This window comes from Cervus canadensis, chromosome 11 (assembly GCF_019320065.1).
Source record: "Cervus canadensis isolate Bull #8, Minnesota chromosome 11, ASM1932006v1, whole genome shotgun sequence".
Taxonomy (NCBI): Eukaryota; Metazoa; Chordata; class Mammalia; order Artiodactyla; family Cervidae; genus Cervus; species Cervus canadensis.
Window position 1 is genome coordinate 75,473,171 of NC_057396.1, and position 17,453 is coordinate 75,490,623.

The following is a 17,453-nucleotide window of genomic DNA, read 5'->3' on the forward strand; positions in this document are numbered from 1 at the left end:
TATGGCTGATTCTTTCCCACAGCTTTCTTTTCCTATCGTCTCTTTCTTTGCTCCTGCCTAGTCACCATGATGTAGCCTTTCAAGAAGTTAAAACCCTAGGGTAGTTTCCTTGGAAATACTGAGGGCAAGGAAAATGATGACTCTCTATTTGGAGACCATATATAAACACAGAAGAAACCTTGAAGATTACACATCTAACTCAGTCGTGTAAAAAGAGATCCTAAGGGCCAGATGGGGAAGAAATGTTTCAAGTCAATCACCTGATTAAATAGCCAGGGAGGGTGAGCTTAACAGTCAATAATTTTGCCCCATAAGTCCCAGGAGAACATTTCCAGGGACCAACACTCAAGTATGCAAAATAAAAGGACTGTAACAATTTGAGCTGGCACGGATGTCATATTTACATATCATTTGCATACACCTACATCAACCCCGCCCTGCAATCCCTTCTCGGTTATTTCTGAAGTGAGAATTTATCATTGCTTCCCTTGTTTGTCATTTTTAGTTTTTCATTTCTCTATTCCTTTTCACCCACTCACAGTCTTTGGCCCAGATCCCCTGCAGCATTCAAGGGGAAAAAGTATTCACAGAACATTAAAATTAAACTTCAGACAAGTGTGTTTCTCTGACCATCTGGCCCCCTCTAGAACAGCCACTTCTTGAAGACAGGGGCTCTTGGCCTCAATATTCCCTCCAGAACCCAGAAAACGGGGATGCTCAGTGAGGCCCAAGCTGAAGAGGTGGATGGTTGCAGGCGGAGCCAGTTGGGGGGGTTGGGACACAGCGTGACAAAGGTTTTAATGCAAGACCATATATTCCATGAGGACAGGGACTTTCCTCCTTATCACATTACCTCCAAGACTTAGTCCAGCATCAGATACAGAGTAGACCATATACATGTGGGGAATACATGAACGTATGAAGTTATGTAGAAAGTTTTGCATACTTATGTAAGGGTAAAAAGCCAGGTATCAGTTAGTTATCTACTGAATATGTATTTCATAGAGAAAATCATAACTTTTCATGCTTTTAGAAACTTCACAGTCTTCCTGTCACTTGCTCTCTCTCCAGGTTTCAGGGAAAGTGCCATGTGAAGCCTTAAGTGCTACACAAGTGAGATATGCTGTTATTTCTACACAATTAATCCATTTTTGGAACCAATATTCTCAGTCCTAGATTATATTTCTGGGAGGCAGAGTTACAAAATTTAACATTAAGAGCTTATTAGAGAAGAGTGACAGATAAATAACTTCTTAATAAAAACATGAATGTGCACACTGCTATATATAAAATAGACAGCTAATAAGGATCTTCTGTATAGCACAGAGAACTCTACCCTGTACTCCGTAATGATCTATATGGAAAGGGAATTTAAAAAAGGGTGGAGATATATATATATATCCTGGAGGAGGGCATGGCAGCCCACTCCAGTATTCTTTCCTGGAGAATCCAGAGGAGCCTGGTGGGGTACAGTCCATGGGGTCGAAAACAGTTGGACACAACTGAAGTGACTTGGCACGCATACACGCGTGTATATATACATATATATATATATATATGCACGCATATATAGAACTCACTCACTTTGCGGTGCAGCAGAAACAATGTTGTAAATCAACTATATTCCAATAAAAATTAATAAAAATAGACATTTAAAGGCAGGCCTGGAGAAGCCAATCTGAGCCATCTTAAACAAAAGAGGAGACTCTGTCGTTAGATTCCAGAGGTATTCCACGGAACTGGTGGTGGTTTTGAAGCAGGTACACAAATCCTGAGAGTCCTCCTTTCAAGAGGTGAGGCTTAATTCCCGTCCCCTGGAGCCTGGGCTGGACCTCGGGTGACTCACTCCCGATAAATGGCAAGTGGACGCAGCGATGACGTGTGACTTCTGAGACGTGGTCGTTGCGTTAGTTTCGGGGCTGCTGTAAGGGGTAGCAGAAACTGGGTGACTCAAACAGCAGAAGGGCGTGTCTCCTGGTTTTGGAGAAGTCAGGGAAGCCTGAGCCCTAGGTGCTGGCACGCTGCCCCCTTCTGGGGCTGTGAGAGGAGCCCCCGCTTTGCCCCTCTGGCCGCCCGGCAGGGCTGGCTGGCCGCCCTTCTCCCCAGGCTTCTCCCCGTCTCTGCCCTCACTGTCACGCGGCAGTGTTCCTGTAGGCACGTCTGGGTCCAGAGCGCCCTACTTTTTTTTTTTTCGAAACAGGGAAATGTTTATTACAGGGTCATATAAAGAGATGGGTGGCTCATGCCTTAAGAATCCCAAGATTACTGAAAGCTTTCCGCCAAGCCCTTTTAGAGGAAAGGTGAGGATGGGGTGTGGTTGTGCAGAGTCGCCCAGTCGTGTCTGACTCTGTGACCCCATGGACTGTAGCCCGCCAGGCCCCTCTGTCCATGGGATTCTCCAGGCAAGAGTACTGGAGTGGGTTGCCATTTCCTTCTCCAGGGGACCTTCCCAACCCAGGGATCAAACCCAGGTCTCCTGCATTGCAGGCAGATTCTTTTCCATCTGAGCCAAACTTCTTGGTGTCAAATCTTTTGTTCTTTTTTTTTTTCCCTCTGAGTGTTTCCTGATGAACCTATTTGCATGGCAGCAGAGGGTGTGCCGACATAAAGAACAGAGTTGTGGACACAGCGGGGGAAGGAGAGCGTGGGACGAATTGAGACACTGGCGTGAACACATGAACATTACCAAATGTAAAATTAGATAGCCAGTGAGAATTTGCTGTGAGACGGAGGGAGCTGAAATCTGATGCTCCGTGACAACCCAGAGGGGTGGGATGGGGTGGGAGGTGTGAGGGAGGTGAAGTGGGAGGGAGCAAATGTATACCTGTGGCTGATTCATGCCGCTGTGTGGCAGAAACCCACGCAGTGTTGTAAAGTGTTTATCCTCCAATTAAAAATAAATACATTTAAAAAAGCTGTCCCCTTTTATAAGGACATGAATCGCATTGAATTAGCACCCCGCTTCATTACCTCATTTTATTTTATTTAAACGTTTTTAAATTTTACATTGAAATAGAGTCAATTAACAATGTGTTAGTTTCAGGTGTATGGTAAAGTGAATCAAGTATACATATACATGTATCTATTTTTTTTTCAAATTCTTTTCCATTTAGGTTATTACAGAATGTCGAGTAGAGTTCCTTGTGCTATACAGTAGGCCCTGTTGGTTATCTATTTCATTTTGTTATCTTTAAGATGATTTATTTGGCTGTGCTGGGCTTGCAGGCTCTTCGCGCTTTAGTTGCAGCATGTGGGATCCAGCTCCCTGACCAGGGATCGAACCCGGGCCCCCTGCATTGGGAGTGCAGAGTCTTAGCCCCTGGGCCCCCAGGGAAGTCCCGGTTATCTGTCTCAAATATAGCAGTGTGTGCATGTGATGACCTCATTTAATGTGAGTACTTCTGTAAAGACCTTATCTCGAGATAAGGTCACATTCCGAGGTACTGAGGGGTAGGACTTCAATGTGTGAATCTGGGGATGGACGCAGTTCAAACCGTAGCAATCATAAGCGGTCTTGTGGCTTCCTTCTTGCTCCATCTCTTGGATCACTGGCTCTGAGTCTGGCTGCCAAGCTGTGAGAACACTCAATGTCTGCTTGGCAGGGGACCAAGGCCTCCTGTTAACAACCAGGTGAAAGCAGCTACTCCAGCCTTGGAGGTGATTGCCGCTCTTGATGGCATCTTTCCCCTCCAGCTTCATGGAGGTATAACTGACAATTAAAAATTGGTTGCATTTGAGATTATAACTTGATGATTTGTTTTGTTTCTCAGGCAACTTGTGGGATCTAGCTCCCTGACCAGGGATTGAACCCAAGTCCACAGCAATGAAAGGGCCAAGTCTTAACCACCAGACCACCGGAGAAGTCCCAGCGATGTAGGAGATGTGGGTTTGACGCTGGGTCGGAAGATCCCCTGGAGAAGGAAATGGCAGCTCACTCCAGTATTCTCGCTTGGGAAATCCATGGACAGGGGAGCCCGGCAGGCTACCGTCCGCGGGGTCACCCAGAGCCAGACAAGACTGCGCGCCCAGGCACCAGCCGTGCGGGGTTGTGTATCAGATCTGCAGAACTGATTCGTCTTTCATAACTGAAACTTTGTGCGCCTTGACCGACATCTCCCATGTTCTGCTTCCTCTAGCCCTTGGTAACTAGCATTCTACTCTCTGCTGCTCTGAGTCTGGTTTTTTAGATTCTGCATGTAAGTGAGACCACGCAGTGTTTGTCTTTCTGTGTCTGGCTTATCTCATTCAGGACAGTATCCTTCAGGTTCATATGGGTTATTGCAAATGGCAGGATTTCCTTATTTTTAAGGCTGAATGGCATTCTGCGTGCACGTGTGTATACGTCTACATACACACATATCCATGTATAGAACCTTTTCTTTATCTGTTCATTTGTTGACACTTACATAGTTTCCATTTCTTGGTGACTGTGAATAATGATGCAATAAACATGGGACTGCAAATATTTCTGACATTATTTCCTTCGGATATATACCCAGAAGTAGGATTGCTGGATGAGAATGGATTTCTAGTTTTGATTTTTTGAGGAAGCGCCATGCTGCTTTCTGTAATGGCTGTACTGATTTCCCTTCCCACCAGGGGTGTACAAGGACTCTGGCTGACCCCTTGACTGCAGCCGTACGGGAAACCCTGAGTAGAACCACGCGGCTCAGCTACCCTGGAATATTCAACTTGCAGAAATTGTGAGAAAATGAATGCTTGTTATTTTGAGCTGCTAACTTTGGGGGTAACTTTCATGCAGCAGGAGGAAATTAAAATGGACCCTACTGGAAGGGACAACGGAGGAAGCAACAGGCAGGGAAGCAGACAGTGCTCCTGTCCTCCGGCTCCTCTCCTGCTGGCTTTCTCTAGGACTCCATCCACGGAGAGAGGCATGGTCACCTCATGGCTTTTGAGTTTACCTGTTACAGTTCCAGTAATGCAGAAATCCCAATTTCAAAATTCTGAGAGAACAGGGGTCAGCTGTGGCAGGGACAATAGCTCTATGGAGAAGTTCAGGTTTCCTGGGACATGGAGAGTTTATCTTTGGGGGAGTTCATCAAGAAAAAGAACACTAGGGAATTCCCTGGTGCTCAGGACTTGGAGCTTTCATTGCCAAGAGCACAGATTCAATCCTTGGTTGGGGAACTAAGATCCTACAAGCTGCTGAGTGTGGCCAAAAAAAAAAAAAAAGAAAAAGAATGCACGATTACACAGAAGAAATGATTTTTTTGGGATGGATGAGAAAATAAATCACAACAAATTAAAAAGTTCTATCAGTGACAAATACCAATGCATTACAAAAAAGAAAAAAAATCGTATGACATTTTTATCAGTTAACCCTGGTGATTGAAAGTAGTTTCTGTGACTATACTCTGTCCATTTCAGACCCGTGTGCATCTGAGTGCTGTAGGCCACATGAGTGCAGTCATCTGAGTTCTGACCCCACACCGTCATGCCTAATGCCAGGAGAGCTGGCACAATGGGTGATGTCCTGGAAGCTGTTCTCCACTGGGATGACTGCCAATGTGTGCCAAGTCGCCTCAGTCATGGCCAGCTCTTTGCGCTCCTATGGACTGTAGCCTGCCAGGCTTCTCTGTCTGTGGGATTCTCCAGGCGAGAATACTAGAGACTGTTGCCATGCCTTCCTTCATGGGATCTTCCCCACCCAGGGATCAAACCAGCATCTCTTATGTCTCCTGCATTGGCCGGTGGGTTCTTCATCACTAGCGCCACCTGGGAAGTCCTGGAATGACTACCAATAACTGAACTAAATGCCAGGCTATTTAGAAATCATAAGAATATATGCAATAAACCCAAGCAGAGTGTATTCCCACCTCAACCACCCCTTAGCTGGGTCTCACTTTGCCAGCAGCCACTCTAAAGCTGCAGAAGCGTAATGGGATGTGGGGGAAATCAAGGTGGAAAGAGGCAGTGGTTTTAACAAGTTGTGGTGAAAAATACCTTCTTTCTAAAACTTTACAAAAAGACATCTGATGATGTGAGCACATGGCTATGGCCTTCCTCGGGCCTTGGGAGGGTCCTGGCAGGTAAGGAGGCCCTGAAGCCTTGGGGTGTCACTTTCCTGGCAAATCTGTCTCTGGGCAGAGTCTTGTATTAACAGAACACAGTGATTGCTGGAAGCTTAACCTGGTGGATGGGGCAAGTGTTTCCTGAGAAAATTAAAAGAATCCCATGAGGACAGATAATTCTAATATACAGTGAGAAGAGGTTGGGGCAGACTAAGCAAGCAGAAACGCAGAAGTGGAGGGTTGACTCAAACTCGCAGAGTCGATGTGAGGGATTGCTTACTGTGGGGAATGACGTCTTGGTGAGTGGGAAGAATGTTCCAGGCGGATACGTAGCATACGTGAAGAGAGGAGGTGTAAGAGACCATGGCTGATTTGGGGGGCACAGCAGATATTGCAGAGATGTTGGCATGAAGGGCGTGAGGATGGGGTTGCTTGAGAGGCAACCCAGGAAATCAACCTAGGTCAGGTCACGAAGGGCCTTTCGAGTCATGCTATGTCTTTGGACTCTATTCTGAGGGAAGTGGAGCATCAGTGAAGGGTTTTCAGCAGGGAATTTGGACGATCAGTTTGCATAAGCCTAAGACAACCCTGAATAGTCACCGGAAGGGCTGATGCTGAAGCTGAAGCTCCAATCCTTTGGCCACTTGATATGAAGAGCTGACTCACTGGAAAAGACCCTGATGCTGGGAAAGATTGAAGGCAAAAGGAGAAGGGGACGACAGAGGATGAGATGGTTGGATGGCATCACCGACTCAATGGATATGAGTTTGAGCAAGCTCTGGAAGAGAGTGGAGGATAGAGGAGCCTGGCGTGCTGCAGTCCACGGGGTCACAAAGAGCCAGACAGGACTTAGTGATTGGACAACAACAACAAAAATTACAACACTTGAAGTCAGTATGGGAAACTTCGCTATATTAGAAGAAAACTTTCCACAGATAATTTAGTGATCCGATGGACTTTTATTCAGTGACAGCATCTAGTCTAGCAGACTGGGAAGAGCTCCGAAGAGCTGTGAGATGCGAGAGATTTTTACAGACCAACATGAGTAGGAACAAGGAAGTTAACCTGGGCATTTGCTTTTTGTTTGATTTTTTGCAGATTGCATTTCATTATAGTTATTACTGGAGAAGGAAATGGCAACCCGTTCCAGTATTCTTGCCTAGATAACCCTTTGGACAGAGGAGACTGGCAGGCTACAATCTGCCAACTGGGGTTGCAATGAGTTGGCCATGACTGAGCGACTGAGCACATAGTTAATTACAACATATTGAATAAAAATTCCTGTGCTTTATGGTTAAAAAATTAAAAAACAAAACAAAACTGGGCACTTGCCAACTGGGTAAAGCGGGTTGTTTTCCTTCCAAGGAGAAAAGGGAAGTCTTGGATACCGGTCAGGTAACTTGTGCTGAGTAGGTAAGCAGTGTTGGGTTGACCTGGGGCTTCCTTTTCTGGGGGAGCAGAGAAATTTAGTTAAGTTTGCTTTGTTGATATGGGGCTTAGCATGAGTCCATTTTGGGTCTATTGTGGTTACTTTAAGAGAGGAAACTGGAACCCCTTTCTATCTCAAACACAGAAATGCAGGAAAAAAAAAACCTAATAAAATAATTTGAAAGATATGATTGAACTCAAATCTCAGGAAAGGAAATCGCTGAGAGCCAGAACAGAGGAGAACTCCTAAACGTGGGGAAGGGAGGGGAACTTGAACCATGGCCCCAACGGAAGGGGACTGGATTAGGGTCTTTAGGGTTGGGGCTGGGCTTGAATGATCAGACACGTGGTGGGGTTGTCTGGATCACAGACTTAGCACAGGCTGGATACAGTGACTGACTTCAGGAGTCATAAATCCAGCTGTCCACCCAAGCCTCTGTGGATGAAGGGTCAGGACTCTAGAAAACTGGGCAGTTAATGGATCATTCCTTCCTTAGCTTCTGACACGGAGACCTCTCAGAGACCTCCCTTCTCTCCCAGGTGGACTGTAGACCACCAGGCTAATCAGTCCATGGGATTCTCCAGTCAAGAATACTGGAGAGGTTTGCCATGCCCTCCTCTAGGGGATCTTCCGGACCCAGGGATCAAACCCGCGTCTCTTACGTCTCCTGCATTGGCAGGTGGGCTCTTTACCACTAGTGCCACCTGGGCAGCGGTTATAAGTCTCCATCAAGGGCCCCCATCCTACGTCTGGTACCTTAACCAGGAATGTGTCCATCAGGCTCGGGACTTCATCAGCTGAACAGAGGCTCTCCGCTCAGCTGAGCACGATCTCTATCTAGCAGCGAGCAGATGTGACTGGAGGGCTGGTGGACCGATGATGACACACAGGCAGGGTCTGAGGGCCTCACGGGTCTGCGGTCTTACACTGGGCAGCTTGCATGGGGCAAGCAGTGAGCACAGTAAGATTCCAGGGAGAAGCAGGGTGTGCATAGGCTGGGTGGAATTCGCTGATGGCTGGGAGAAAGTCCGTGTGTAGGGTGGGGTTAGGGTAATGTTCGCCCTGAGGATTTATAACTTTCTTCCTGACGAGGGGTGTGGCGTGGAACGTTTGAGGTCCAAGTCTTGGAAAAGGACCCAATGGACAACCTGCAGGCTGCTATGTTTATGTGCCCAAGAGTGGATGTTGTATTGGATGGTGTGGGGGGCCCCCTTGAAATGGGTATCGTGTTCTCTAAATTACAAATATCTACTTGGAGGTTAGATTGCCTCACTGTGTTGCTAAGATCATGGCCTTCGGAAGCTCTCTGGTGTTGGGGGAAGGGCAGGGGTGAACCTCAACCTCTGAGAGAAAACCTGGTCCTACCATGGCTAGTATGGAAGCCACCAGCCAATGTGGCTGTTGAACCCTTGAAACGTGGCTGGTCCAAATTGAAATATAAGAAAAAGATACACTTCAGATGTAGAAGACTTCCTGTGGAAAAAAAGAATGGAATATAGCTCATTACTACTTTGAAAATATTGATTACATGTTGAGGCGACTACTGACATATTGGGTTAAGGAAAATACATTTTTGAAATTAATTTTGCCTCTTTATTTTAATTTTTTAAACAGTGTGGCTAACCACGAGGAAAGGTAAATGACATGCGTGGCCTGCATCTGTGGTTTGCATGGCGTCTCTATGAATGGTGCTGCTCGGTCCATCAAGACTTTGGTTGCCATGGGAACTGAACTCCTGGGTCCCTTCTGGGTTCTTCCTCTCCTCCCCACACTCTGAGGATTTGATGATTCTCCACGATCATCACTTCCTCTTTCTCATCTACGAATCTGAAAGAAGCAGCCATAAGCCCCTAAATGTGATAAGGAGATAACCTTTAGGAATTGCTAGGAAGAAGCAGCTACGAGGGAAGGGGTAAGGAAGACGGAGACCCAGCCCTGCTTTCTGTAGAAGGGAGGGAAGGTGAGGAGGGAAGTCCTCTAAGGCCAGTGGTCTCAACCAGGCTCCTTCCTTCCTACCCCCAGGGGACATTTTGAAACATCTGGGGACATCTTTTAGCTTCCCTGGTGGCTCAGATGGTAAAGAATCTGCTTGCCAATGCAGGAGAAGCAGGTTTGATCCCTGTGTCAGGAAGATCTCGTGGAGAAGAAAACGACAACCCACTCCAGGATTCTTGCCCAGAGAACTCCATGCACAGACGAGCCTGGCAGGCTACAGTCCATGGGGTTGCAGGAGAGTCGGACACAGTTTAGCAACTAAACAACAACAAAGAGACGTCTTCGGTTGCCACACCCGGTGAGACAGGGATGCTGCCAACATCTTAGGGCAGAGGCCAGGGATCCTGTGAAATATTCTACAACACACCAGAAAGCCCTCCCCGCCCGCCAACAAAGAATCATCCTGCCCCAAGTGTTGACAGCGTGAAGGCTGTGAGACCCTCACCTGCCTAGGAAAGGCCGTGGATATCCGAGGACCAGGGGCAGGAAGAGAGGCTGCGGACCCTGACACAGCAGGGAGCCGGCCCCACCCTCCCCCATTGCCTGGCTCTTTCTTTTTTTGCAGAATTTATTTATTTTTAATCAGAGGGTAATTGCTTTACAATGCTGTGTTGGCCTCTGCCAGACATCAACATGAATCAGCCGTAGGAATAATACGTCCCCTCCCTCTTCAGCCTCCTCCCCACCTCCCTCTCCACCCCACACCTCTAGGAAGTCACAGAGCACGGAGCTGAGCTCCCCGCGTCATGCGGCGCATCCCCACTGGCTGTTTATTTTACAGACGGCAGTGTGTGTGTTTCAGCGCTACTGTCCCTGGCGCTTTCTTCCTCCTCAGTGACTCACAGCCCTTCCCCTGCACTCCGAGCCTGTCTGAACTCATCCTGGTGAAAGGAGAAGAAGCTCTCCTTCTTGGGCGTGACTCACAGGATCCGAGCCTCAGGTAGAGACCTCTCCCTACAAGAGGCAGGGTTTTCTTACAGAGAAGAAAACTGTCAATTTGCCTCTGGATTTCTTAGAGCTCTCCAGGGTCTGCAGTGGGGAGCAGTGCTGCTAGGGCTTGGACAGTTCCATTCTGTAACTTGGACAAGGTCCAACCAGTCCACCCTAAAGGAAATCAGTCCTGAACATTGACTGGAAGGACTGATGCTGAAGCTGAAACTCCAATACTGTGGCCACCTGATTTGAAAAGCTGACTCATTGGAAAAGACCCTGATGCTGGGAAAGATTGAAGGCAGGAGGAGAAGGGGACAACAGAGGATAAGATGGTTGGATGGCATCACCAACTTTATGAACATGAGTTTGAGTAAGCTCCAGTAGTTTGTGATGGACAGGGAGGCCTGCCGTGCTGCAGTCCGTGGGGTCCCAAAGAGTCGGACACGACTGAACGACTGAACTGAATTGAACTGATCTCGTAACTTTCCCACCAGATTTCATGGAGCCCTGATTCCAAACCCCAGCTGTGAAAGGCAAACTCCCTGCCCTCAGAGAATTTACTGTCTAGCTGGGGAACATGAAATGTGTACGCTTACAATGATCTAAATGGCTCTAAGGGGGACTCAGTGGTAACAGAGGCTTTAAGGCAGCAGAGGGCCAGGGTTCAGAGAGATGATGGGGTTGCCAGAGCTGAAAATGCTTGGGCTCTGGAGCCAGCTTTGGCTGTATCCTTCAGTATTAAATGTAGCACTAGTGTTACCAAAAGAGTGTGGTGAGGTCCGGCTGCTCGTCACTCAAAAGCCAATCAACAGGCTGGGTTGACGGGAAGGAAAGTTGGCTTTATTTCAGATGCCAGCAGCTGGCGGGGGTGGGGGGGGTGGACATCTGTCTGAGGGTTGACTCTCCCCCCATTGGCAAGCAGTGGGTCAGAGCTTTTACGGGCAGAAGGAGGGGGCTACGTGCAGAAGCAGCACAGTCAGCTCTGACAGGCATCTTCAGATCGGTCATTGGGGGTCTGACCAGCGTCAGACCTTGTCTGTTTGACGCACAGTTAATATTCAGTTCTGGGCTTCCCCGGTGGCTCAGTGGTAAAGAATCTGCCTGCCATGCAGGAGACCCTGGTTCGATCTCTGGGTCAGGAAGATTCCTGGAGGAGGGCACGGCAACCCACTGCAGTATTCGTGCCTGAAGAATTCCATGGGCGGAAGAGACTGGCTACAGTCCATGGGGTGGCAGAGTCGGACACGACTGAGCAACTGAGCACAGCCCAACACAGTCAGCTCCAAGGTCCATCTGTTCCCGTTTCTCTGAGGCCAGTTCGCGGAACTTCCCTGGGTACAGCCCAGTCATTGTGCAGTTAACTTCTCCACCTGGCGTTTCAGTGTCGATAAGACAGCTCACAGGATGTGGCTCAGAATATGGTCTGTAGGCCTTGCTGCCGCTGCTAAGTCGCTTCAGTCGTGTCCGACTCTGTGCGACCCCATAGACGGCAGTCCACCAGGCTCCCCCATCCCTGGGCTTCTCCAGGCAAGAACACTGGAGTGGGTTGCCATGTCCTTCTCCAATGCATGAAAGTGGAAACGGAAAGTGAAGTCGCTCAGTCGTGTCCGACTCTTAGCGACCCCATGGACTGCAGCCTACCAGGCTCCTCCGTCCATGGGATTTTCCAGGCAAGAGCACTGGAGTGGGGTGCCATTGCCTTCTCCCTGAGAAAGAACTAAAGTCCTTGACTTTGCCTAATGACTACATTGTTACTATTTAGTCTCCTTTGACTGTTTCCCTTTGCTTCTGCCTTTCTCTGATTAAGCTTACTGACTAAATTCTTCCACAAAAGACAGGCAGAGGACCTGAGGGGGCTGGGGGTGGGGCAAGGACAGTGGGGTCCTGCTCCGTTTCACCAAAATCTAGGAATAAACGAGACTCTGCTCTCTGCTCCCGTTCCCCACACACAGCTGGGAAGAGTCCTCCCATGGAGGACCACTAGGGGTTTCCAGATTGCTGTCTGCTGGAAAACGGCTCACAGATGCAGCTTGCCGATCTGGAGGTGAGGAGCCTCAGCTCCCCACAGAAGCACGCAGCCCTGTAACTTGCAGCAGTGGCCTTGGGCTTAAGCTAGAGGCATCCTCCCGGCTCTATTCTTGGGAGAAGGGTTCGTCCCGTTATTCCGCCTCGTGTGTCCTTCTGATGGGAGCTGTGATTTACTGAGCATCTATTATGCGTCAGGTACCATGTAGGCACTTTGCTGTTTTATCCTATTTGTCAAGCAAGAAGCAGTAGCTGAATATCCTCTCTGTTCTGACCACTAGGGCAGAGGCTGGGTGACGGGGAAGTAAGATAAAAAAAAACAAACAAACTGAAAATACAAATGGGAGAGAAAAACAAACCTGACATTTTCTTTTTCTAAAATTATTTAAAAAAAACACCACATTTATTTCTTCTGGCCGAGCCCTGAGACATGCAGGGTCTTGGTTGCCTGATCAGGCATCGACCTGCGCCCCCTGCGTTGGGAGCATGGAGTCTTAGCCACTGGACCACTTAACTGCTGTCGTTCAGCTGCTTAGTCATGTCTGACTCTATGTGACCCCATGAACTGCAGAGGGCCAGGCTTCCCTGTCCCTCACCATCTCCCGGAGCTTGCTCAATCTCGTGTCCATTGAGTGAGTGATGCCATCCAACCATCTCACCCTCTGTCGTCCCCTTCTCCTCCCGCCTTCAGTCTTTCCCAGCATCAGGGTCTTTTCCAAGGAGTGAGCCCTTCACATCGGGTGGCCCAAGTATTGGAGCTTCAGCATCAGCATCAGAGGGAATGGCAAACCACTCCAGCATTCTCCCCTGGAGGGCCGCGAGGGAAGTCCCCACACTGACGTTTTCAGCGCCGTGTGTGGGCACTGGTGAGCGGGTGATAGTCAGCCTGGACCTGGTCCCTGGCTGCTGCTGAGATGGCTGCTAACTGGGGGACCCCCGCCTCAGGCACCTGGTGCACCCTCACAGGCAACTGGGTGCCGCGGCCCCACCCGAGCCAGGCGCCAGACGGGAACCGGAAGCCCACCTCTAACGACGCCAGATCCTCTCTAATTAAAAGCCCAGGGGACTTCCCTGGTGGTACAGTGGATAGGAATCCAGCTGCCGATGCAGGGGACACAGGTTCAGTTCCTGGTCCGGGAGGATTCCGCACGCACGGAGCAACTGAGCCTGTAAGCGACAGCTCCCGAGCTGGCCTTGTGCAGCTACGGAAGTCCATGCGCGTCACAGCTAGAGCCGTGCGCCCGAGCCAGAGAAGCCACCGCGCTGGAAAGCCTGCGCGCCGCAAGGAAGACCAGCTCCTGCCCGCTGCAACGAGGGAAAGCCGCGCCCAGGGGGCAGCAGTAGGCGGGAACACCCAGCGACGCTGCTCTCCTAGCCTGGGACAGGGACAGTTCCTGCTCCTCTGGCTTTAGAGAGTGACCTTTCTCCTCCCACATTCTCAGATCCGAAGTTTTCCTAGGCAGTGCTGGACTGGGCTTCCTACTTGAATCTTTTATTTCTTTCTTTGTTTTTCCCATTCAGCACTCAATCTTTAGTTTCCGGTAGCTTTCAAATTTTTCTTTAAGGAAGACAAACCACAGCACAGAGGAAGGAAGGATGAATGACGGCTGTAGAGGTCAATGAAATTCCCCAGAAGAGGCTGTGTTTACACTGGGACTAGAATCTCCAAAAGGGCTTCCCAGGTGGTGCTACTGGTAAAGAAACTTAAGTGAAAGTGAAAGTCACTCAGTCCTCTCTGACTCTTTGTGACCCCATGGACTATGCAGTCCAAGGGATTCTCCAGGCCAGAATACTGGAGCAGGTAGCCTTTCCCTTCTCCAGGGATCTTCCCGACCCAGGGATCGAACCCAGGTCTCCCATATTGCAGGCGGATTCTTTACCAGCTGAGCCACAAGGGAAGCCCAGTGGTAAAGAACCCGCTAGCCAATTCAGGAGACGTAAGAGGTGCGGGTTCAATCCCTGGGTTGGGAAGATCCTCCAGAGAACGGCATGGCAACCCACTCCAGTATTCTGGCCTGGAGAATCCCATGGACAGAGGAGCCTGGCTGGCTACAGTCCACAGGGTTGCAAAGAGTTGGACACAACTTAGCGCCTAAACCACTACCACCACCATGACAAAAAGACAACAGAGACTCTGGGAAGAGTGATGGGGAAGAATGGGGTGGGGAGAACTGGAGAATCTGTGTCTTGTTTTAAAGGGCATCTCTGACTCAGCACCAGATGACTCAGCACTATGCTGAGATGAAGACTGGTGGAGTGCTCCAATTCAATTTTTCTTCGCAGAGAAGGTGGGAATGTGGGTTTTTGAAATGTGATTGCATCAGAATTTTTTACGTTGGCTAAAAACTTTAAGCTTACTATTTGCTGCCCATGCACCACTTGTTGGCAGGGTGCGTCAGGGTTGTGGGCGAGCCATCGGTCCTCTGCCAACCCCTGTGCTGGGCGGTAGGCAGCAAGGGCGGTGTGGTCAGGAGTGCCGGACGCCAATCCAGGACGCATTCTCCCCTTCTTTGTTAAAAACAGGGCCCCAAGATAGTCGAGGTGGCTGTGTGTGCCACTGAGGACCATGTCCCCCAGCCTCCCTTGCTTAGTCATCTGACTCCCATGTGGCTAAGTCCTGGCCAATAAGAGGCCAGTGGTTGCACTTGGCTGTTTTTGAAAAGGCTACAAAATGGGGATCGACAGCTGGAAGTTTCCCCCTTTTCTCCAACTTTCTTCTTCAAACAGTGAAGTGATGGCTAGGGCTTCAGCAGCCACAGTGGACCAAGGGGAAGCCTTGACACAGAAGCCATATTAGCACGCTTGGCCTACCATGACAAAAATGGCAGGGACTGGGTAACGTAAGCTGCAGGTATTTATTTTTTCAGCGTTCTGGAGGCTGGAAGCTCGAGGCTGAGGAGCTGCGCGGTTCGGTGTGTTCAGAGGCCTCTCTGCACCTCCTGGCCATGTCCTCCCAGCGTCTTCTCTGCACACGCTCGTCCCTGGTGCCCTTCTGTGTCCACATTTCCCTGTCTCACGAGACATCCGTCAGATTGTATTAAAGGCCCTGCCTCCAGATACAGCTGGAGAAGGAAATGGCAACCCACTCCAGTGTTCTAGCCTGGAGAATCCCATGGACAGAAGAGCTTGGCAGGCCACAGTCCCTAGGGTCGCAAAGAGTCAGACACGACTTCAGCGACTTAACACACGGTCCAAATACAGTTATGGTCTGAAGTGCTGGGGGTTAAAACGTCAGCATACCAGTTTTGGGCTGGGGAGATAATTCTGCCCACAACAGAAGCTGTGCATGAGAGATGCTGGGACCGAAGGACGCTGTGCCTGGGTGTTCTTCACCTGCGGGGAGTGTCCGTATCAGTCGGAACCATTTCTAGCCTTTTCTTTTTACATTTATTTTGTTTATTTATTTTTAGCTGTGCCGTGGGACATGTGGGATCTTAGTTCCCTAGCCAGGGATCAAGCCCGTGCCCCTTGCATTGGAAGCGTGGAGTCTCAACCACTGGACAGCCAGGGAAGTCCCAAGCCTTTGCTTTTTAAAAAATAAGATTCCATCACAATTCAGGACGCATGGGGATGTCGTCTCCCTGATCCTTTGTCAGCCTGAAAAATCTCTTTGTTATTAACTCAGTTCTGCCTTTAACTTAACCTCTTCTGGGAAACGTCTCTGACTCCTGTAGGCAGCAGGCATCATAAGAAACCTTCGAAGCTTAAACTATTATGGTCAGATTGTTATTGGGAGCAGCGGCAGGCAGTTCTTGGCAGATTCACGGGGCTTCCTGGAAGAGGAGGGGTCTGACCGGTGTGTGTTTTCCGGAGGTCTGAGGGGAGGAGGGACATTCAAGGGTAAGGGAGGCGCCGGCAGGAGAAACCGAACAGGAACCCAAGGACAAAAGCTCCCGCAGTCAAAAACGACCAAGAACGTTCATGTTTTCTGAACTAAAGTTGAGAAGTGTGTTTAGGGGATTCCATTTTGATTCAAGGAGCCTGGGTTCTCAGCTCTAAACCACTTCATGACCTTCCAGTGAGACTCAGAGCTGATCAGTTCATCCTCTAGGATTTGTTATTATTTTTAGATTATCTGTAACCTGGGGGTAATAATATTTGGCTTACTTATCTTACAACTTTTGGTAAAGATCGAATAAAAGAATGAATGTGAAAATATTTTAAAAAATATGAATCAATACCAGTGTTCCCAAAGTCATTTGTCCAACTCCTTCATGGTATTTTGCCTTGCGTATCACCTGTACTGTGATTTTTCTAAAAATTGGGCTATTCTAAAAAAGTTGTATGAAAAAAAATAAAATAAAATAAAAAAGTTGTATGAAAAATATTTTATGAGGATCATAGTAAAGTGACACAGTAAAAAATAAAAACAAAAGCAATATAATGTTAATAATTGCTAGCTAGCTATTGTGAAGTGCTAAGGTTTGCTCTTAAAAACAGAGACTAGATTCAGGAAGGTTTAAAGTCAAACTAGTAACGGGTAGAAACTTCAACTCTGACATAATCAGAAGAGTTAAAAAAGGAAAACGAGAAAGGAAGGACTTTTCCATGATTCATTTAATCATGGAAATTAAATGAATGCTATTTAATATAGCTACATGGTGTGGCCTCTCAATTTTAAAAAAGTGAGGTATAGTAGATGTACAATGTCGTGCTAGTTTCTGGTATACAGCCAAATGGTTCAGTTATACATGTGTATATGTGTGTATATACACACACACACATATATACATATACATTCCTTTTATATTCTTTCCCATTATGGTTTATTTCTTGCTACTGAATACAGTTCCCTCTGCTATGCAGTAGGACCTTGTTGTTTATCTGATATGGTCTCATTCCTAACAAACACTGGTGGAGGGAATTCCCTGGTGGTTCAGCCGTTAGGACTTTCACTGCTGAGGCCGGGTTCAGTCCCCGGTCAGGGAACTAAGATCCTGTAAGCCACGCAGCATGGTCAAAATAAACAGAAACAGACAAAAGCGATGTATGAGTGTTTGGTTTTTAACAACGACCTACTGTATCACACAGGGATCTCT